This window comes from Scyliorhinus canicula, chromosome 6 (assembly GCF_902713615.1).
Source record: "Scyliorhinus canicula chromosome 6, sScyCan1.1, whole genome shotgun sequence".
NCBI lineage: Eukaryota > Metazoa > Chordata > Chondrichthyes > Carcharhiniformes > Scyliorhinidae > Scyliorhinus > Scyliorhinus canicula.
The window spans coordinates 13,638,505-13,662,746 of record NC_052151.1 but is presented as its reverse complement, the minus strand read 5'-3'; the positions used below and the strand labels follow the sequence as shown (position 1 = coordinate 13,662,746).

Here is a 24,242-nt window from a genome sequence, read left to right as displayed (position 1 = left end):
CTATCCAAGTTTCCGTGATGGCCACCACATCATAGTCCCAAGTACCGATCCATGCCTTAAGTTCACCCACCTTATTCCTGATGCTTCTTGCATTAAAGTATACACACTTCAACCCATCTCCGTGCCTGCAAGTACTCTCCTTTGTCAGTGTTACCTTCCCCACTGCATCACTACGTGCTTTGACGTCCTGAACATCGGCTACCTTAGTTGCTGGACTACAAATCCGGTTCCCATTCCCCTGCCAAATTAGTTTAAACCCTCCCGAAGAGTACTAGAAAACCTCCCCCCCAGGATATTGGTGCCCCTCTGGTTCAGATGCAACCCGTCCTGCTTGTACAGGTCCCACCTTCCCCAGAATGCGCTCCAATTATCCAAATACCTGAAGCCCTCCCTCCTACACCATTCCTGCAGCCATGTGTTCAACTGCATTCTCTCCCTATCCCTAGCCTCGCTATCACGTGGCACCGGCAACAACCCAGAGATGACAACTCTGTCTGTCCTGGCCTTTAACTTCCAGCCTAACTCCCTAAACTTGTTTATTACCTCCACACCCTTTTTCCTATCTACGTCGTTAGTACCAATGTGCACCACAACTTCTGGCTGCTCACTCTCCCCTTAAGGATCCTGAAGACACGATCCGAGACATTCCTGGCCCTGGCACCCGGGAGGCAACATACCTTTCGGGAGTCTCGCTCGCGGCCACAGAATCTCCGATCTATTCCCCTAACCATTGAGTCTCCTATCACTATTGCTTTTCTACTCTCCCCTCCTTCCCTTCTGAGCCCCAGAGCCAGGCTTAGTGCCAGACACCTGGCCGCTAGGACCTTCCCCCGGTAGATCATCCCCCCCCCCCCCCCCCCCCCCCCAACAGCATCCAAAACGGTATACTTGTTTTGAAGGGGAACGGCCACGAGGGATCCCTGCACTGTCTGCCTGTTAGTTTTCTTTCCCCTGACTGTAACCCAGCTATACTTGTCCTGTACCTTAGGTGTGGCTACCTTCCTGTAATTCTTCTCTATTACCCCCTCTGCCACCCAGATGATCCAAAGTTCATCCAGCTCCCTAACACGGTCTCTGAGGAGCTGAAGTTGGGTGCACTTCCCGCAGGTATAGTCAGCAGGGACACCGGTGGTATCCCTCACTACCCACATCCTACAGGAGGAGCATGCAACTGCCCTAGCCTCCATCCCCTCTGATCTTACAGAGTGTAGCTGTACTGTGGACCAACTGGAACTCCGCCCTCTGACTCTGCTCCCAGTCAGCTGTATGCTCTGTAAACTCCCGGCTCCCTTCACGTTCTTTGATGAAATGTAGGAAATTAAATGAAAGGACTCCCTCCTCACCTAACTCCCTCAGTCACCAAACTCTCACTATAGCACTCAAATGCACCCTAATTCAGCACTCCCTCAGTCACCAAACTCTCACTATAGCACTCAAATGCACCCAAATTCAGCACTCAGTGCAAGAACTCACCAAGGTTCTTTGGGCATCACCTCCCAAACATGGACAAAGAAGCTGAATGCCAGAGGTGAGGTGAGAGTGACTGCCCTTGACATCAAGGTAGCATTTGACCGAGTATGTTACCAAGGAGCCCTAGTTAAACTGGAATCAATGGGAATAGGGAGGAAAACACTCTAATGGTTGGAGTCAAACCTGGCACAAAGGAAGATGGTTCTGGTTCTTTGGGCATCACCTCCCAAACCCATGACCACTACCATCCAGGAGGACAAGTCCAGCAGTCTGCAAACCCCACCACCAGTAGTTCCTCTCCAAGTCACTCACCATTCTGACATGGAAATCTATTGCTGTTCTTGCACTGACACTGGGGCAACATCCTGGAACTCCCTGCCTGACAGAGGGCAGCACGGTAGCATTGTGGATAGCACAATCGCTTCACAGCTCCAGGGTCCCAGGTTCAATTCTGGCTTGGGTCACTGTCTGCGCGGAGTCTGCACATCCTCCCCGTGTGTGCGTGGGTTTCCTCTGGTGCTCCGGTTTCCTCCCACAGTCCAAAGATGTGCAGGTTAGGTGGATTGGCCATGATAAATTGCCCTTAGTGTCCAAAATTGCCATTAGTGTTGGGTGGGGTTACTGGGTTATGGGGATAGGGTGGAGTTGTTGACCTTGGGTAGGGTGCTCTTTCCAAGAGCCGGTGCAGACTCGATGGGCTGAATGGCCTCCTTCTGCACTGTAAATTCTATGATATCTATGAAAGCACAGTGGGTGTACCCACACCACAATGACTGCAACGGTTCAAGAATGCAGCTCACCACCACCTTCTGAAGGACAACGAGAGAGGGGCAATAAATGCTGGGCTAACCAGCAAAGCCCACATCCCGTAAATAGCACAGTGGTTAGCACAGTGGCTTCTCAGCTCCAGGGTCCCAGGTTCGATTCCCCGTTGCGTCACTGTCTGTGCGGAGTCTGCACCTTCTCCCAGTGTGTGCGTGGGTTTCCTCCGGGTGCTCCGGTTTCCTCCCACAGTCCAAAGATGTGCAGGTTCGATGAATTGAACCAGTCGCCTTCTTGCTCAGCCACTCAAGGCAGGCAGCCTCGCAGGAGATCACTTAGATATTCACTTTGGGCGGCAATCTTGTTTCCACCCCTCCCCAGGTCAATTCAGTTTTTAAATTCTTTTACTGCGATCTTAATAGATCGGAGTCCCCTGCAGATTAATTGGTCATATCCTAGGGACAGTTTGCCCATCCCAATGGTTGAGGTGGATAGCAGCAGTGAGTTTGACTCCCCGTTATGCCCCGATGAGATTTTACAATGGATTGGGCTGATGCAGTCTGGCAAAGGTGGCTTCCTGATTGAATTTCAGAAGACGTTTTCAGAGCAGCTTGTTTCTTTATTTTGGATATGTTCAATGATTGCCTCTGACTGTCACTCAAGCCTCTATTTCCCAGCTTCTTAATAGGAACGACAGAGTATGCTTCATACCCCCCTATCTCACTTTTGCAGATGGCAAGCTACTCGCTAAGTGCTTGGCGCTCTGGTTGGAGTCTTGTTTCCCAAATATAATTTTGGAGAATCAAACAGGCTTCATGAAGGGCCGACAATTGTTGGCCAAGATATGTCACCTGTTAAATGTTAGCCTTTCCCCCTCCCCAGTACTCGAACCTGAGCTTATAGTATTTTGTGATGCTGAAAAAGTATTTGATGGAATGGAAGTAGTTATTTGAGATTCTCGGGAGGTTTGGATTTGGTCATAAATTTGTTTCCTGGATTCGCCTGTTATATAACTGGGGCTGGTTTAGCACAGGGCTAAATCACTGGCTTTGAAAGCAGACCAAGGCAGGCCAGCAGCACGGTTCAATTCCCGTACCAGCCTCCCCGTACAGGCTTTTCACAGTAACTTCATTTGAAGCCTACTTGTGACAATAAGCGATTTTCATTTCATGTCCCTATACTGGTTGTACGAACACCTTGAACTCGGATTACTTTCCCTTGAATAGGGGCATTAGACAGCGTTTCTCCACTCCTGTTTGCTCTGACAGTACAGCCATTCTCTATATTGGCGAGGCCCTCTATTCAGTGGAGGGGTATTAGTTGGGATGCAGGAGAGCATCAGGTGTCTCTATGCAGACGACCTACTTCTTTGTATTACAGATCCAACCTCCTATCGACAGGAAAATAAAGTTGCTTAACACCTTTTCTCCTTCTCTGAGTGAATGTTTCCCGGTTAACCCCCCTGGGCGGCGAGCCCAACTAGGGATGTTACCTTTTCAACAAGTTTTCACTATCTGGTTAATAGTGTCAAAGTAGATTTAAAGAGGGGAACAACCTTCCTTTATCCTTGGCAGGTAGGACTCAAACTGAATTAAAATGAGTGTGCTCCCAAGGTTTTTCTTACGTCTTCCCATTTTTCTCCCCAAATCCTTTTTTTAAATCAAGGTCAACAAATTGATATCCTCTTTTATTTGGGTGGGAAGAAGCCGAGAGTGTTCTGTTCCAAAGGGATAGACGACTGGGGGGCTTGGCCCTCCCCAGTTTATTGGTTTATCACTGGGCCGCTAACATTCATAAATGTTGTGGATCAGTGATCCCGATTCTATTTGGGGACAAATGGATGTTAGTTCCTGAGCTCTTTGTACTCTTCTTGCCACGGTTACTGCACCGTTGCCCTTTTCCACCACTAGATTTTCCTCGAATCCAGTGGTGATCTTCTCGCTTAGGATTTGGAAATAGTTCAGACAGCATTTTAAGCTCCTTTCCCCATCTTCACTAGCCCTATTTACAACCTTGTCTAACCTTTTGGTTTGGACTCAACATTTAAATCTTGGGAAGAGAAGGGTCCGGAGTGGTTTGGGGACTTGTTTGTGGAGGGGTGGTTTGCCAATTTTACGGAGTTGGTTGATAAATTCCAGCTGCCCAACTCCAGCCTTTTTCGGTCTTTTCAAGTTGGCGATTTCCTTCCTTTCCTTTGGCGCCATCTTCTTCCCTGATGAAGAGGATTCTGTCCTTGTTTTGACCTGGCGAGGTGTCTATTTCAGCTCTATATGGCTATACTCTCTCTTCGGATTCTGCTCCATTAAGTGGTGTGAGACCATAATGGGAGAGTGAATTGGGCCCTCCTAGGCTCTTCACAGGGTCAACTCCACATCCTGATGTGTTCGGCTGAGCCTAATTCAGTTTAAGGTATCAAACAAGGTGCACTTGGCTAGGGTACGGGTGAGTGGGTTTTTCCCATATGTTGAGGATAGGTGTGATCGCTGTTCCCTTGATTCGGCTAGCCACACACACATGTTCTGGTTCTGCCCCATGGAGATGCTCCATGTGGATTTGAAATGAAAATTGCTTATTGTCACAAGTAGGCTTCAAATTAAGTTACTGTGAAAAGCCCTTAGTCGCCACATTCCGGCGCCTGTTCGGGGAAGCTGGTACGGGAATTGAACCGTGCTGCTGGCCTGCCTTGGTCTGCTTTCAAAACCAGCGATTTAGCCCAGTGTGCTAAATAATCTTTACTATTTAGACCCATGTCTGCTGATGGCCATGTTTGTTGTGTCAGATTTGCCGGTGGTTCAGTCTGGGGTATGGGCGGATGTTGTCGCCTTTGCTCAGTTGTTAGTGGGCTTATGTTAGTTTTAGTATTTAAGTTAATTGTGTGTTGAGTTTTTTTTTCCTTTTTAAAAAATCAATCTTTTATTGTCACAAGTAGACTTACATTAACACGGCAATGAAGTTACTGTGAAAATCCCCTAGTTGCCACATTCCGGCGCCTGTTCGGGTCACAGAGGGCAAATTCAGAATGTCCAAATTACCTAACAGCACATCTTTCAGGACTTGTGGGAGGAAACCGGAGCACCCGGAGGAAACCCACGCAGACACAGGGAGAACGTGCAGACTCCGCACAGTGACTCAGGTTCTGTGTGACCAAACCACTATTAATAATAAATGATATGAAAAAATATGTAATATTATTTGAAACCAAACTGTGGTAGTTGGGGATTTAGGCACAAACTAGTAAAAGCAAATACCAACAGAAATAATAGTAGGCTCCATTTTGCAGAGAGCAACCAATACTTGGTATCGGCTTCCAAGCAGAATGCTCAGCTATATGGTACACCTGGTGGAAGCATAAGGTAAATGGACAAATTTAAATGGAAATAGCTTTCCTCCTTCTTCTTAATAATAATAATCTTTATTATTGTCACAAGTAGGCTTACATTAACACTGCAATGAAGTTACTGTGAAAAGCCCTTAGTCACCACATTCCGGTACACTATTCAGGTACACTGAGGGAGAATTCAGAATGTCCAAATAACCTAACAGCACATCTTTGGACTGTGGGAGGAAACCGGAGCACCCGGAGGAAACCTACACAGACACAGGGATAACGTGCAAACTCCACACAGTGACCCAAGTTGGGAAACGAGCCTGGGACCCTGGAGCTGTGAAGTAACAGTGCTACCCACTGTGCTACCATGCTGCCCCTATGGATTGCTGATAACTCATTTGAAAATGAGGCAGAAAGAGAATTTCAAAGGCACAACTTGCTCCTGTGAAAAAGTTTGGTCATGTAATGAGTGTGAATGTAGTTGTCAGGTAGTGAAAGGTACATGTTCAGCTATTGTGCATAATCATAGACCAACACCCTATGGACCTTCGGTGCCAAGGCTTCAACACAAAGAACGGCTAAGAGAGAGAAAGATACCAATGATTATCAGTGACTCTGGCACCATCACGAGACACTGTCTTCAGAGGAAGGCAGGAGAAATGGCGGAATGATGAGAAAAATAGAAGATTCCGAAATGAAATCTCTTGAAAATACACATTTTCTCATCCTCAAGGATGAAAAACTCGAGCACAATTATTATACAGTTGGCTTGCTAAACATTAACTTCATTTTATAACATATGCTCCAGGCACAAAACACACCAAGCTCCAAAAATAAGTGTCCCGCAAATTTTGAACAAATAATTTTCGATTTCCATGGTCCAGAACAAAGGGATTATAATTTTCAGGATAACCTGAACAGGCCGGCGTTGTGTTCTCCAGAAAAGAAGAGACTGAGGGAGGAACGGACGGTGATTTCAAAGCCATTAAGGAGTTTTATTACACAAAGAGATGTTAACTTGTGGGGGAGCCCAAAATCTGGGGTCACAAATATAAGATGGGCACTTAATCAATCCAATATGGAATTCAGGAGAAATTATTTACTCAGAGCGTGGTTAGAATGTGGAATGTGAAACCATATGGTGATTATTGCATTTAAGGGTAAATTAGATAAATACACGAGAGAAAAAAATAAAAAGTTCTGCTGATAGGGTTAGATGGAGTAAGGTGGGAGAAGGTTTGTTTGGAGCATAAACACTGGCAGACAGTTGTTGGGGCAAATTAACTGTTTCTATACTATAAATTCCATTCCATGTAATCACCCTTGTTTCAGATTGAATGGAAGGATGGTTCAATCAGTCCAATCAGAGAAATGCAAGGCTATATTGCAACGGGTGGAAGTGTTTAGTCAGGCTGGCGAGTTGGGACAGGCTTGATTGGATTATCTGGTGCCCGCCTATTTTTAGAAGTTTGAATGGTTAATTCAGAAGTAATAGCTTTAAATTGTGTAGTTGTTCTGGAGTGAAGTAGCTGCTGTGAAGATGATTACAAAATTTAATGCAGACGATCCACCTTTGCGGCAGGCAGTCGGTGGAACTCCGAACAGAGGTTCGAATCCAAAATTGGTCATCATTCGCACAGGTATGTCGACGCTTTGCAGCACCTGTAATTCGTGAATAGAATCAAAAATGTTTACATCACAGAGAGCTGTGCATGAAGGATGAGGAACTTCAGATTGCCAAAACTGGTGATGTACTCCACAACACAGGAAATTTAGAGAGGAATTTGATAGCAGCCATGATCACAATGGCACAGAAGACATACATGTGATCCAGTCAGTGCCAGAATTGCCATGGTATTCAAACACATGAAGGGTTTTTATAGAGTAAAGAAGAATAAACTATTTCCAGTGGCAGATGTATCAGTAATCAGAGGGCATAGAATCATAGAATTTACAGTGCAGAAGGAGGCCATTCAACCCATCAAGTCTGCACCGGCTTTGGAAAGAGCACCTTACTCAAGCCCATGCCTCCACCCTATCCCCATAACCCAGTAACCCGATCTAACCTTTTTTGGACACCAAGGGGCAATTTAACATGACCAATCTACCCAACCTGCACATCTTTGGACCGTGGGAGGAAACCGGAGCACCCGGAGGAAACCCATGCAGACACTGGAAGAACGTGCAGACTCCGCACAGTCACCCAAGGTCAGAATTAAACATGGGGACACTGGAGCTGTGAGGCAGTAGTGATAACCACCGTGCCACCCAAGATGAGGATTAAGATAACTAGTAAAAGAACCAGAGGTGATATACGGGGATTTTTTTTTTGGAAACGCAGCAAACCTGAAGTTGTGGTGGAAGATTACATAATAACTTTCAAAATGGAGTTGGATAAATAATTGCAGGGAAAGATTTACAGGGCTTATGGAGAGCTAACAATAGGAAAGGGCCAATTGAATAGCTCTTTCAAAGAGATGACATAGACATAATGGGCTGAATGGTCAAAATTTGTGCACCTGAGGTGGGTAACGTGATTCGGGAAATTCCCTGGTTTGCAACACCCTCCTTGAGAAAAATTCCCCCAAGTGGCAGGACCTTGGTTTCAGGAGGTGGAGGCGCAGGTGCAGCATGGCAAAAGGCTTGCCAAGTGCCAAGGCTTGCCAAATGCCAAGGCAGGATATTACAAAGGCCCATCTTGGTTCTCTGGGATTTTGTCGGAAGTTGTTTGCGCGTATTTGAGGCCCCCCAACCCTCACCTTCCCATCAACATTCTGTGCCTAGCCATGCCAACCCATTCCCACCACCCACCCCCATGTGCTCCGATAACCCCAATGCAACTGAATGACTTCTCATGCCAAACTACCCACTACCCTTTGCCCTTAGACCCTCCATATCAAATCATCCCTTTTCACCATGGACAGGCCTCAGGAGCCATGTTGAGATGAAATAGAATAAAGTTCTAAATATCTATTATAGCTGTATTAATTTTAGAAAAGTCCCATTCATGAAAAAGCATTTAAGTTTTTAACTCCCCTCAAGTATTGAAGTATAAAAACAGACTTGTATTCATAACCCCATAACAAAGACAGCTAATTCTTCCGTGGGTGTCAATCAAACAGTGAACACAAGGCCCTCTGCTGGGATAATTATAGGTTGTGAAATTCAGCCAAACATTAATAATGAATTAAAGGTAGCCCTTAAGGAAATGTCAACAACTAGCTATTGTAACTAAGGGAGCAGTTTTTTAAAAAAATTCTCACTGACACACAGTCTATCTTTTATGCTTTTAAGGGCTGGGGTTTTAATAACTTCAGAGCTCTATCAATCTTCTCCACCCTTCAAGAGTCTAATCTAAATATTTATAAATCACACCACGCAGGTCAAGGCCCTTGCTACAACAAAAATGGGGTCTGAACTCAATCCTGAGTTCACATTGCCCAGCTGAGTTCAGTTTTCCCTGGGAATCATGCCTCATCCCTTTTCCCCTACCGACAAAAATAGGATATCAAAAATGGAGTGGGGCTTTTAGATCAATGTCCGTGGAGTCGCCATCACTCGGTGAAAATCTGGGCCCAAGTCTTTGCTAGAGCAATCTAAAGACTGATCTTGTTTCATACTGGTTTTGTATTCCTCTACTTCAAATGTCTATCTACTCTTCCCTTAAAAGATGCAAGTCTCCTGCAACTACTCTCTATGGCAAATCACTGCATGCTTCAAAAACAAACTATATTTTAAAAATGAATCCCAATTCAGCTCCTTTGCAGGGACTTCTGGATAACAGTAAACCTAGTGATTCCTTTGGCTCTTTTTCAGCATTACCTTAAGTCATCAGAATGCCCAAGAATCTCAAGTGCTAGCAACACTTGCTATGGACAATATGCATAGTCCACATTGGAAGGTCATTGTCACCCTCTTCACCCGAGAAACATATATATCATCACTACTTTTGTATCCCTAAAGCCTCCATACTTTACTGAGAGGTTTCCTTGCAACACAATACTGACATCAATACCCTCCCCTTAACCATTACATTGTCATAGATTATCATAGAATTTACAGTGCAGAAGGAGGCCATTCAGCCCATCGAGTCTGCACCGGCTCTTGGAAAGAGCACCCTAACAGAGGTCAACACCTCCACCCTATCCCCATAACCCAGTAACCCCACCCAACACTAAGTGTGTGTTTTTGGACACTAAGGGCAATTTATCATGGCCAATCCACCTAACCTGCACATCTTTGGACTGTGGGAGAAAACCGGAGCACCCGGAGGAAACCCACACACACACGGGGAGGATGTGCAGACTCCGCACAGACAGTGACCCAAGCCGGAATCGAACCTGGGACCCTGGAGCTGTGAAGCAATTGTGCTATCCACAATGCTGCCGTGCTGCCCTTGTAGAACCTTATAGCACAGAAGTAGGCTATTCAGTACATCCAGGCCCCTGCTGACTTGCTGAAAGAGCTATCTGACTATGCCCATCCCTCTTCATTTCCTCCACAGTCCTGTAAATTTTTCACACTTTAAGTAATTATCTAATCTGTAATGCAGTGCATCCAGTTCCTGCCCTCAACAGCCCTTGATCTTTTTTCATTTTCTTCGTTCATGGGATGTGGACCTTGCTGGGTAGGCCAGCGTTTATTGCCCATGCCTAATTGCCCCCTGGTGTGGGGTCATCTGCAGTCTTGTTAGGAAGAAAGTTCCAGGATTTTGACCCAATGACGATGAAGGAACGGTGATACATTTCCAAGGCAGGATGACATATAGCTTGGTGGAGAGCTTGCAGGTGGTGGTGTTCCCATGCATCTGCTACCCTCGTCTACCCTTCTAGGGGGTAGATGTCAGGGGTTTGGGAGGCGCTGTCACAGCAGGCTTGGTGAGCTGCTGCAGTACATCTTGCCAATAGTAAACATTGCTGCCAGTATGCATCGGCAGTGGAGGACGTGAATGTTGAAGATGGTGGAAGAGGTACCAATCAAGCTGGCTGCTTTGTCCAGGAAAGGGTTGGGCTCCTTGAGTGCTATTGGAGCTGAGCTCATTTGGGCAAACTCCTGACGTGCCTTACAGACGGTGGACAGGCTTTGGGGAGTAAGGAGACAAGTTACTTGACATATAATTTGTAGCCTTCGACCTGCTCTAGTAGCCACAGTATTTATATAACTGGTCCAGTTGAGTTTCTGGTCAGTGGCCAAAGACTCTGATGCACGCTAGCCAGTTGTTATTGAAATGGGAGTGAGAAATACATTCAATGGAGAACAAGGTGTTGGATCTCTCCTTTCTATTAGCAGTTCACACCAACTCCTGTGCCACTAATGTATATTCTGATCCTAAATCACAAGCCAACCGAGAAGTACATCCACTAGTCAGTGACTAAATCCATCACAAGTATCTTATCTCGTCCAGATTAATGCCTCAGTGCTCTTGCAACGACGAAAGGTAAAAAATCAACCAGGATTTTCACTCTGCTCCACATCCAATGACTCAAGAGTGCACATGCAAAAGCAGGATGAAGGGGATAAGTATGACTGTGATGCCTTCTGCAGTTGAATAATTTGCTGATGCTCATTGTTAAGGTTCGCTCCTGAAGACTGTAAAAACCGTACTCTAAGAACAATCAATAGAGAAGAATACATTTTGAAATGATAGCTGCCTTAAATGCTTCAAGATGAATGGAATTGGGCTTCATATATTTATTAATCAGTTAACACATTTGATGTCAAAGAGTCAAGAGTGAAAGCCACATCTTTTGTTTCTAAGTATAAGGCATAACATTTTATAGCAAATACTCACTGCAGGAATAAATATCTGCCTTCAGCAACTGCTGGATATGGTGCAACACACATTGGCACACTGTTGGCCACAAATCAGTGCGAAGCAATAAAACGGCTAAAATATGGCTGCAGATCAGCAGCAGTGGAAGCCTGAGCTGGAAGAGGAAAAGCTAAAGACCCTTTCCAACATCTTCTCAAATAGAAAACCACCAATCTTGTCGAGAATAGCAAAAAAATGGAATCTGAAACTTGCAACTCGAACTTCTTTCTTATTTTTGAAATTTTATTCTGAAGATGGAATTCAGTAAAACTTCAAAAGCAAATCCATTTTTATTGCTTTTTCACAAATTTTGTAGTGCACATATCGTCAGGTCATGTCAAATATAGAAGTAAGTCATTTAAAAGCAAATAAGTCATGAATTTACACAACATAATCACATTATACTCTGAAGTAATTCTATTTAAATCAAGTTTACATAGATCATCTTCAGCCTTCAGATATAAAACATAGTAAATCTCAACAGTGCAAAAAAAAACTTTCATAATCATAAAGCTGTGCAGTTCCACTTACTGTAGTGTCTTGGGGTTGTACGCCAAGGAGTTAAACACTGGTGCTCAGTTTCCTAGGGTATCTTTTCACCCAGTTTAAATCCCTGCGGACCCTATTTTACAGCTCTGAACTCTGCACACACCCGTGCTCTTATAAACAGAATTGGTCTGCACTTTAACAAACGCAGTCCACAGCTTGGAAGCTGACAAACCAGAGCTGCAGCACATTGCCCGAGACCCACCACCCAGTAGAGAGTAGCTCCCGGCTTCCAAGCTTGAATTACATGGACGATAACTGGCTCCCTGCCACTGGTCCCCTGCCATTTACTTCTATTTACATCCCTTTACTGGGAACTGACAAACCTCTGGTCAGATGAAGGAAATGTTTCTGGCGCTTTCAATAAATTAGAAGAATTTGAGTTACTTTGCTCTCCTACCAAGTATGTGCATGAAAGCATGCAATGCTTTAATAGATAAAAATGAAGGAAGCATTCACTGTCACTTCAAAAAGAGATAAATTTGCTTTGAGGAATAGCCTGAATACAAAGCTGACTGGCCAAGAAGCTGAGCCCTTTCACCAACTCACATCTTCGGTGCGATCACCCTGGAAATCATGCAATTGTCAGCCTTTTGAAAACCTCAACACCATTATCCAGCACATCAGCACACAAGCTTTTTCTGTGGCTGCCTCTTTATTTTAGAGCTGGGGCTCATCAATGCTACAAAGGAAACACAACTTTAAACCAAAAATAAAACAAACTCTGACAGATAAATATCTGGAAATTTACAGCTATTCTCAAAGTCCGTAAAAAAAATATTAACCAATAATGGAAAGTCTGTGATTCCTAAATGTTTCCGTTGCACTCAAATAGAAGGTACCGAGTGAAAGAAAGGGGAGATTAGTGATGTTGAGTGAGTGAGGCGAGTGATCAAGTCAGGTGAGTGAGTAAAAGAGAAAGTAGGAGGTGGGGAGGAGGGCAACACTTCCTATGTGACCCCAACAAACTTTAATTTCCTTCTCTGACTCCCATTGTCAGATGGTCCTGTTAAATATTTACCCTTCCTAGATTACTAAAATGGGATGAAATGAGGTCCTTTGTTGTTGGGGGTCATTTGCACAAGTCTGTGGTCCCAAGTAAAATTCTCACATCTTCACTGGATGAAGACTGCAGCCAGGATCGACAACAGGTTGGAACAGGTTTCCAACCTTCTGGGAAACAACACATTACTTTGAGCAGTAAAACAATTCTTTTACTCAGCTATTCAGCTTCTCTGCTGGAGGCTGCAGCTTATTTTTATTATTTGTTATCAGGGAGCGACAGGACAGGGGTAGGCTTACTTCTACAGATAGATTATTTGTCCAAAATTGCTGAAATTACCCTCGGGTGCAGCATTCGGCTGATTTTATAAAGAGACAAGCCGGATCATATTGCGGTTAGCCAGATAGACAATTTTATGTAACACCGGTTTGCTCTTCTACACGTAGATATAATAGTTCCTTAAGCTCTTCACACAGAGCTCTAATACCTTGTTTACACAGCAGCTGCTGGATACTTCCTTTGGTTTTGCTGTGAATTGCAATGCAATGTGCAAACATGTATCACACCATCACTCCTGCTTGATTGTGGGAACTGAACTGAGTCAAACCGAGATGCACACAAAGAGGAATACATTCATACTTAGAGCTCACCCATCTCCGGACTCCCCAAAACAAATAATATACTGTTCAGAGGATAGTGCTGCAGCATTAACCTTTACCCTTCAAACATGCATATTCTTTACAGTCATGTTAACGAGAGGAAATAAATAAATACTTTATCTTAAAAGATATAAAAGCCAAGTTTAACTGGGTGACTCAGCAGGTAAATGCACCACCAGCTGGTAATGTCATACTCAGCTCTGTAGAGGAGAAATATACCACCTTCCATCATTGATCTGTGCTATTCTCCCACCTTCCATCGTTGATCTGTGCTATTCTGTCACCCTCCATCATTGATCTGTGCTATTCTCCCACCTTCCATCATTGATCTGTGCTATTCTCCCACCTTCCATCATTGATCTGTGCTATTCTCCCACCTTCCATCATTGATCTGTGCTATTTCTCCCACCTTCCATCATTGATCTGTGCTATTCTCCCACCTTCCATCATTGATCTGTGCTATTTCCCCCACCTTCCATCATTGATCTGTGCTATTCTCCCACCTTCCATCATTGATCTGTGCTATTTCCCCCACCTTCCATCATTGATCTGTGCTATTTCTCCCACCTTCCATCATTGATCTGTGCTATTCTCCCACCTTCCATCATTGATCTGTGCTATTCTCCCACCTTCCATCATTGATCTGTGCTATTCTCCCACCTTCCATCATTGATCTGTGCTATTCTCCCACCTTCCATCATTGATCTGTGCTATTCTCCCACCTTCCATCGTTGATCTGTGCTATTCTGTCACCTTCCATCATTGATCTGTGCTATTCTCCCACCTTCCATCATTGATCTGTGCTATTCTGTCACCTTCCATCATTGATCTGTGCTATTTCCCCCACCTTCCATCATTGATCTGTGCTATTCTGTCACCTTCCATCATTGATCTGTGCTATTCTCCCACCTTCCATCATTGATCTCTGCTATTCTGTCACCTTCCATCATTGATCTGTGCTATTCTCCCACCTTCCATCATTGATCTGTGCTATTTCCCCCACCTTCCATCATTGATCTGTGCTATTTCCCCCACCTTCCATCATTGATCTGTGCTATTCTGTCACCTTCCATCATTGATCTGTGCTATTTCCCCCACCTTCCATCATTGATCTGTGCTATTTCCCCCACCTTCCATCATTGATCTGTGCTATTCTCCCACCTTCCATCATTGATCTGTGCTATTCTAAGCTGGTGCAGTGGTGGAGAACATAGAAACATGGAAGTTCCACATATCCTTTGTTACATTTGGTCAACAAAAAATGATCAAGTTCAGATTTTAAATAATAATTGATCTCGCTTCCATTATTGTTTATGGAAGAGTGGGGAGGCGGTGGCGAAGTGGTATTGTCACTAGACGAGTAAACCAGAGACCCAGAGTAATGCTCTGGGGACGCAGGTTCAAATCCCGCCACTGCAGATGGTGATATTTGAAATCAATAAAAATATGGAATTAAAAGTCTAGCGATGACCATGAAACCATTGTAGACGGTCATAAAAACACATCTGGATCACTAATGTCCTTTAGCAAAAGAAATCTGCCATCCTTGCCTGGTCTGGCAGATGTGACTCCAGACCCACAGCAATGTGGTTGACTCGTAATTACCCCCTCGTGGGCAATTATGGATGGGCACAGCCTGCGATGCCCACGTCTCATGAACAAATAAAAAAAAGATCCATCTTTGCTCTGTAAGATTGTTTCCTAGCAGGTTCTAATTTTTGAACTATACCCTCAGGTCCTAGGCTCCCAAATTAGCAGAATTAGTTTCTCTTGATCAACCCTATGAGGTCCAAATGTCAATCAAATGACGACTTCTAAATTGCAAGGAGTACGACCCTAGTTTGTGTAATCCCCCCTCTTATATAATACTTGGAGTCTAGATATCCTTCTGGTAATCACGCTGCATTTCCTCCGAGATCAATATACCATAAATCATGATGGATCTGTTGATACGGCATTCAAGGCAACCCCAATTTTAAAGCTACAAAAATCATGTCTTTGCATATACTCGGCATATAAATCTTTTTCAGCCACAACATGCCAATTTCATTGGCAGTCAGCTTCAATTTTCCTTCCCACAAATGTGCTTTTTACTTACAGTTGAAGCTGGGAGAAAGGGTTCAAACAGGCAATATTAGCTGTGTTACGAAGGTGCACGGGAGTTTAAGATATGCCCACCCTGCAGGTGACATTTTAAAATGGCAACCAATCACATCCAATGAGATGCACCACGATCGATCAGGTGATGATTTACTCTTACACTTACCCAAGTTGAAGCACTCTGTGAGCAGTGAGCACATCATAACATTCAAGGCTATGAGCCATGTTATGGGCCAGGGTTTAGAGAACCCCAAAGTGTATCATGGAGTTCACCTGACCCATAACTTTTACTAGATTGTGGTATGGGGAGCACACAGCCCACTCTACAGGCGTGGTACAGCAGAAATGGAAAAGTATTTTTTAAAAACAAAACAATGTTTATGCTATGAACTCAAGTTAACCTTTTTAAAACATAGTGAACATCTTAGCAACCATCAATTCAAACACAACCCCCAAAGAATACAACACTAAGTAATCCTTTAAGCTTTCCTTTTAACATCCATAAGACTTAAAAACAAAACCTTTAACAGAAGTACATCAGGTTAAAGTCACCACTGAGAGCAGTTATTAGTTTTAAATTACCAAAGGATTGATTTACTGTTTTTAGATTAGAGAGAGACTAATACCCCTTCTGGCTGTGACTGCAGCTATCCAGCTCTGAAAATGAAACTAAAACACACCCTGCAGCAAACAGCCTAAAACAAAAGTAAAAAGCTGACAGACTCTGACATCACTGATAAACACCCATTTCTTAAAGGTACTCTCACTACAGATATTTATATACACGCCCATTTATAAACACCCATTTTCTTCTCACATGACAGCCAAGTGCTGGCAAATAGAATTAGGTAGGCGGGTGTCTTTCATGCGCTGGTACAAACTCGATGGGCCGAAGGACATCTTCTGCACTGTATTATTCTGTAATTCTGCGACACACCATTCGAATAATTCTCCATTTGAATAATTTGAATATATGTGGACTCGGGTCAAGCCACCTTTTTCTATGGATCCTGCTTCCACTAGTGTTGAACATTTTCTCTAAACCTCTATCCCTTTATTCTCAGTAATAATCTGAAATTCATGCTACCAAATGGCTGACTCACCAACCAATGGAAGCAGTTTCTCCCAAGTTGTTTTCACCAAAATACTCAATGTTGAACACTTCGCGGAGATCTCTTAGTTCTAATAAAAGAAGTTGCAAATTTCCTGTTTTCAAGTGAGAGAGCTACATTGAAAAATACTGGTCATACGGGATGTTTCTGGTTACTGTTAAGACTGGCTTGGAGTGGTTAGGGCGAATGTGGGTGGAAACGCAATCTTAAGTTTTAAAATGGTGAATTACCATTTGAAAAAGAGAAAACTGAAAAGGTAGACGGGATGGTCAGAGAACAGGATTGTGGATAGCTCAGGATGGGCCAAATGGACTTTTATACTGTAAATGTTATACCTCTAGAAGCGCTTTTAAAGGTCTTACGCTGCCTGAAAAGACAAAAAACTAAACAGACATTAAATGGACACCAAAGAAAACGTAAAACCACTTTGACTGCTGATATTGAATTCTCCATTGTGAACAGCGTTCTACCAGCAGATTTGTATTTTGATTAGCATTTCCTGTTGAATTAGTTGAAGTTTGGGAAGCATAATAAATCTTCCTGCCACAACAAGAGCCCAATTTCACTGCAACTGTTGCCAAAGTGTCTCTGCCATCAACAAGCTTGGTCAGGACTGTGATGGAATACACACCACTTGCCTGGGAGGCAGCAGCTGTAACTCTCAGGAGGAACAACACCATCTGCAGAACAAATCGCTTTGTTTGATCGGTACCCCTGCCAATGGAGTTGATGTCCACCCCCTCCATCGCTGACAACTTGCGGCTGCTGTGTGTTCTATCTACAGATGCACTGAAGCAACTCTATTTTTAACAGTACCTCCGTCCTGCAACCTCCATCTGTGGAGTTGTTGCTCCTCCTGTGTACACTACGATGTCAGCAAATTTTCAAATGAGTTGCACGAGAAGATTGGTATATTTTCATCTTTGCATTTGGATCATGTTTTATCATAGAATTACAGTGCAGAAGGAGGCCATTCGGCCCATCGAGTCTGCACCAGCTCTTGGAAAGAGCTCCCTACCCAAGGTCAACACCTCCACCCTATCCCCATAACCTAGTAACCCCACCCAACACTAAGGGCAATTTTGGACACTAAGGGCAATTTATCATGGCCAATCCACCTAACCTGCACATCTTTGGAATGTTGGCACGGCTACATTTATTCCCATCCCACGATGCCTTGGGAAAGGGATGGTGGATATTCTATTTGTAGAGCTTGCTGCATGAATGACAAAAACAGCAATCCCGTTGGCAACATCATCACCTCTAAGTCACACGTCAGCCTGATGTCAATATTGTGAAATCTCCTACTTAACGCCATCATGGGAGAACCATCACCACAAGCTCTTCAAGTAGAATATCCACCGTCAGTTTCCCAAGGTATCATGGGATGGGAATAAATGTAGCCTTGCCAACATGATCCATATGTAAAGATGAAAATACACTAATCTTCTCGTGCAGCTCATTTGAAAATTTTCTGACATCCTAGTGTACACATGAAGAACAACCCCACAGCAAGCAAGTTAATACATTATCCCTGTTTTACTTCAATATGGAACCAGAAATTCAATATTTCTCTCAATGTGGTCTACTTCTAATGCTATATTTATTTTATATTAATAATCCCATCAATCTCAATTTAAAATCTTAGAAACAAAGGTTTAAGTAAAATTATAAATAAAAGATTTGGTTCAAATAGTGCAGAGAGACAACTGGGGAGCAGTAAAGTGATGTCAAGCTGAGCTTTCAAAAACCTTCACATTGCAGGAAGAAGAGTTGAGTGAAAAGTTTCATCAACTTTGAAGTCCTGGGAAGGAAAGAGTTAAGACTAGGATATTGTGTCAACACAGTAAGGATGGAAGGAGGAGAAAGAGTGTGTAGGGGCTGTTTACAATTTAACAGAACAATTACTCAGTACTATGTTTGCGTTCTCTTGAATGTAGAAGATGGTGACGTGATCGAATTAAGATTTTTCAAATACAAAAAGGATTCAATAAGGTAGATACAAGGAAAATATTTCCTCTAATGGGAGAAAAACAGAAAAAGAGGGCATAGTCTTCAATTGTACACTACATAGTGAAATCAAGGTGCACTTTTACCACGCAAGACCTTGTGGAAATCATGGAATTCTTTCCCCTGTGGATAATCAGTCAGTCTGATTTGGAGAATGAATTAATAGTTTCATTGAGAAATTATATTTAGGGATATGAAGCAAAGGTTCATAAATAGAACTGAGATATAAATCATCCATATAAATGTATGGAAGCTGCAGAAACCATGATCTAATGGAATGGCAGAACAGGCTCCAGCATTTTAATCACAGAATTCCATCGAATCCCTACAGTGCAGACATTGAGCATTTGGCCCATCGAGTCTACACCAACCCTCGAAAAGAGAACCCCTACCTAGGCTCACTCCCCTGCCCTATCCCTATATCCCCACCTAACCCGCACATCTTTGCACACTAAGGGGCAATTTATCATGGCAAATCCATTTAACCTGCACATCTTTGGACTAAGGGAGGAAACCGGAGAACCAAGAGAAAACCCACGCAGACATGAGAATAAAGTGCAAACTCCACACACTCATCCAAGGTCTGAATTGAATGAAGCCAGGAAAAATATCCTATTAACGTCAATAGTCACCTATAAAAGATATTTAATTGATGACTCAGTTATTTGATGAATTTCAGTTATTCGCAGCCAGACAGGTTTCCTGTTGTTAGAACGAAGTACAAGTATTTACACAAGACAAGATTTTGCCATCCCCATGAGGTGACCAAATTGTCAATAGGACTCTGCAAACATAATGGGCTGGATTCTCCATTTAGAAGACTAAGTGTTCCCGCACAAACTGAAAAGCATGTGACCTGCCTTCCTGTTGGGGCTGCTAAATGTTCCGCAATTCAGGATGTGCAAATTAATAATAAGAATCTTTATTTGTGTCGCAAGTAGGCTGACATTAACACTGCAATGAAGTTACTGTGAAAATCTCCTAATCGCCACAGTCCGGTGCCTGTTCGTGTACACAGAGGGAGAATTCAGAATGTCCAAAATACCTAACAAACTAACAAACATATTTTCAGGACTTGTGGGAGGAAACCAGAGCACCCGGAGGAAACCCACGCAGACACAGGGAGAATGTGCAGACTCCGCACAGACAGTGACCCAACCGGGAATCGAACCCGGGACGCTGGCGCTGTGAAGCAACAGTTCTAACCACTGTGCTAACATGCCAGCACACAAATTGGCTAGCACACTGCCGGCGACAAATTGAATCAATATCCAGTCCAGCAGGCAGTGTAACCACTGGGGCCGGAGTTCGTATCAAAGAGCCCGACAATCTGGAGCTCCTTATAAGCGCATCAGTCATCATACATTCATTGCAGTCGCGAAGGTGGCTCAGAGAGGACTGGCCCCCCTCAATTTCGGGAGTCTGAAGTGGCCCCACTGCTAGATATCAATGAGGAGAGGTGGGAACCCCTTCCCCAGTGTGGACCACAGACTCAAGCTCGCCCTCCTGATCAGTGCTGGATAAGAGGTGGGAGTGGCAGCCAGTCCCTCTCAAGGCAAAGCCCTCATCAGGGACCCCCACTCTTCAAAATCACGAGCTGTGTCCTCCTGATGAGGCTGGCAGCACTGTCTGCCAGGCAGGGTTTAAAGCCCACAGTGTAGATGTCCTTTGGTTGGATGAGCTCTGCTAATCCCCTGCTTCCTCTGCAGTGAGACTGCTTCGAAAGAGTGCCAACTCCCAGTGGGCCACGCCCATCCCCTTGGTGATACCGCTGAGGTATGAGGGTTTCCAGAGGAGTGACCTGAGTGTGCTCCCACATCACCAGAGTACGTAGCACAAGAGGGGTGTGTTTAAATCACATACAGCAGCAATAGCGGTCTGAGCTAGGCCATTCCAATCCCGAGGGGGACATCCCGAGTGCATGGACTTGGCACCAAGGTGGTCCCCGTTAATCCCTCCGGCCAGCCAGCCAGCCCCCCCCCCCCCAGAAAACCCGTCTGGTTTTGAGAGTTTTTCTACTCTCTCAACATCCATGGTGCTCAGTCTCCGCTTGTAAATACTTGCCCAATTTGTGCCCATGTGACTTCGGCCTGAGAGGGGCGGAGCATTGCGGAATGGGTGGAACATGAAGTGTCAAACCTGCTAATGAGATTCAAATCCATGCAAAGGCCAGTTTTGCAGGGGCCCACCCTTTGCTAACGTCACCAGTAGGGGACAGGAGTACGATACCGGATTCAGCGCTGTGCGCAAATCGCTAATTTTCTCCTGCCGCTATTATCCGCTCAATCGCAATTCCCACCGCTAGTGGCGGAAGCGGAGAATTCAGCCCGGTTTTTATCAAATTACAGCGGTAATCACTTAACTGAGTTTTCTGAATGAAATGCTATCGGAATTGGTTGAATTTCCCAGACATTACAGATATATTTATTTCCTCATACACCTCCTTGTATCACATTGAGAAAATACATTTTCAAAATATACTAAACTGGAATCATATGCAGATTATTCACTTAGTTGAATAGGGCATTTACTAAAATGTTATTGGTTCACGGAATGTCGGCATTTCTGTCAAGGCCCAGTATTTATTGCCCCATCCCGAATTGCAAATTGTGAGTCCCCTTCTTGAATTCAACCGAGTAGCATGCAGGCCCATTTCAGAGGGTAGTGAAACGTCAGCCACATAACTGTGCGTTGGGCACAATCAGATAGACAATATTCCACCATCAGTACCATGAAGGGTTGGGTCATTTGATGTTGTAAAGGCAGCAGTTTTAGCTTTTAGTTCAACTGAGAGAGAATATGGTACAAAGCCACAAAAATCCTACAGGATACTGGAGATCGTCAGTTGCAAACCTTAACTTTCTATTGATACAGGTTGAGTATCCCTTATTCAAAATTCCAAAACTTACAAAGCTCTGAAACCCGCACTTTTTCAGTGTTGGCTGTTCCTAGCACTGTGGCCTGTTCCTGTGGCCAGACACACATGTGCGTGCGCGCGTCCTTCCAATTGACAGCACGGGTTTGTTGCATCAAAATAATTGAACCCGATACCCGATTCCCTGACATGAGCGAAGCCGTGGACCTCCGTCAGAAACAGCACTGACCGGTGAATCCGAGCAGTGTTTGAGGGTCTTTGAAGCTTGATATTCCAAAATTCGAAAAAGTCTGGAATCCCAGACACTCTCAGCCCCCAAGCATTTTGAATAAGGGTTACTCAACCTCGAATATCAGGCATAAACAGTTGTTTACCAGTCCCCATTAGATAATTTAACATTCTATTTCAGTTAATGTAGGTTTTGGATTTGGGTTTATTGTCACGAATACTGAGGTTCGGTGAAAAGTATTGTTCTGCGTACAGTCCAGACAGATCGTTCCATACATGAAAAAACATGGGGAATACGATAGACACACAATGTAAATACACAGGCATCGGAGTGTATGGAGTGTAGTACTACTCAGTAGAAAGGGTGTGTGAAGAGATCAGATCAGCCATAAGAGGGTCAATCAGGAGTCTGGTAACAGCGGGGAAGAAGCTGTTTTTGAATCTGTTAGTGCGTGTTCTCAGACTTTTGTATCTCCTGCCCAATGGAGAAGGTTGGAAGAGAGAATAACCCAGTGGGAGGGGTCTTTGATTATGCTGCCTGCTTTTCCAAGGCAGAGTCAATGGATGGGAGGCGGGTTTGTGTGATGGACTGGGCTATGTTCATGACTCTCTGTAGTTTCTTATGGTCTTGGGCCAAGCAGTTGCAATACCAGGCTGTGATGCAGCCAGATGGGATGCTTTCTATTGTGCATCTGTAAAAATTGGTAAGAATCAATGTGGATATGCCAAAGTTCCTCAAGTTTCCTGAGAAAGTATAGACGCGGTTGTGCTTTCTTGGTCGTAGCGTCGACGTGGGTGGACTAGGACAGATTGCTGATGTGCACACCTCGGAATTTGAAGCTGTCAACCATCTCCACCTTGGCACCATTGATGCAGACAGGGCTGTGCTCGATACTTCGCTTCCTGAAGTCCATGGCCATCTCCTTAGTTTTATGGTCAATAGTAGAAAATAGTCTACAAATATAGGCTATAGAAACCTCTAAAACTCTAACAGGACTAGGCAGTGTAGATGCAGGAAGGATGCTCCTAATGGTCGGGTTGTCCAGAACCAGCGGTCACTGTCCGAGGATACGGGTAGACCATTTAGAACAGACGAGGATAAATCTCTTCACCCAAAGAGTGGTCGGCCTGTGAAATTTGTTACCACAGTAAATTGCGGCTAAAACATAGCATATTTTCAAGAAGCAGTTAGTCCTTAGGGGGAAGAGGATCAAAGGATATGGCGGGGGAAGCAGGATGAGGCTATTGAGGTGGATGATCAGCCATCATCATAATGAATGACGGAGCAGGCTCGAAGGGCTAAATGCTCCTATTTTCTATGTTCCTATAACTAAGTTAGTACAAAAGGATTAAGTAAGGGAGCAGAAAGTATCATGGATTAACTAGCTGAAGAGATACAGCATGTGTCCAAAACATCATTTTGCAGAATAAGCAAGGCAAGAAAATACAGCTGGTGTGGTAACTCACCGTGTTCCTGTCGAACTTTAGATGAGAATCTCATGTCCTGAAGTTTGGAGTTTACAAGTTTAAAATAGTTAATTGGATCCACTACCAACTGTAATGGTAAACTATTGATCATAGAAACCATGAAATAATTATTTAGGTGGGCTGCCTAGTGCAGTACTAAGGAAGTGTTGGACTGTCAAAAGTGCTGGCTTTTGAATAAGATGTTGAAACTAACATCTCAACATAATACCGTGCCAAGCAACACGGTAGCACAGTGGTTAGAACTGTTGCTTCACAGCTCCAGGGTCCCAGTTTCGATTCCTGATTGTGCGGATTCTGCACGTTCTCCCCGTGTCTGCGTGGGTTTCCTCCGGGTGCTCCGGTTTCCTCCCACAAGTCCTGAAAGACGTGCTTGTTAGGTGAATTGGGCATTCTGAATTCTCCCTCAGTGTTCCACAGTAACTTCATTGGAGTGTTAATGTAAGCCTAACTTGTGACACTAATAATGATTATTAATATTAAAGCCCCATCTGTCCTCTCGGGGGATATATTTATCCAATGGTACTAATCCCATAGAAGAGCATGGGAGTTCCATCCAGGATCCTGGGCAATATTTATCTGTCAGCCAACTTCATCAAAACAAAGATCTGATCATTTTCTAATAGATTTTTATGACACCTTGATGAGAAAGAGAGAGAGAGTATTCTTTTCATTGCCACTCCACAACACACTTTCTGCACATTTACAGTATGAGCAGCAGAAATGCATTTTGCTGTGCACAAATTGGCTGCCAGGTTTCCCTACCATTTAACAGTGACTATGGGTGTGAGCAAACCGTCTCATCGCGGCTGGTGACACGCCGAGGCAGTTAAATCTCGCCACAGGCCTCTC

General features: G+C 44.1%; 1 protein-coding gene across 5 annotated transcripts in view; it reads right to left on the bottom strand.

The window, feature by feature from the left end:
- The window catches only part of disp1 (dispatched homolog 1 (Drosophila)), a 480,584-nt gene that overhangs the window by 238,320 nt on the left and 218,022 nt on the right, over nucleotides 1-24,242 (bottom strand). Inside the window, exon 1 of one of the 5 annotated variants that reach the window (XM_038798980.1) lies at nucleotides 11,904-12,120. The exons of 3 other annotated variants lie outside the window; for them this stretch is intronic. The gene's annotated coding sequence lies outside the window, so the exon portion shown is untranslated. Of the gene's footprint in view, nucleotides 1-7,131; nucleotides 7,151-11,903; nucleotides 12,121-24,242 lie in introns of those variants that run through there. One more of the 5 variants, XM_038798976.1, reaches the window with a different exon arrangement.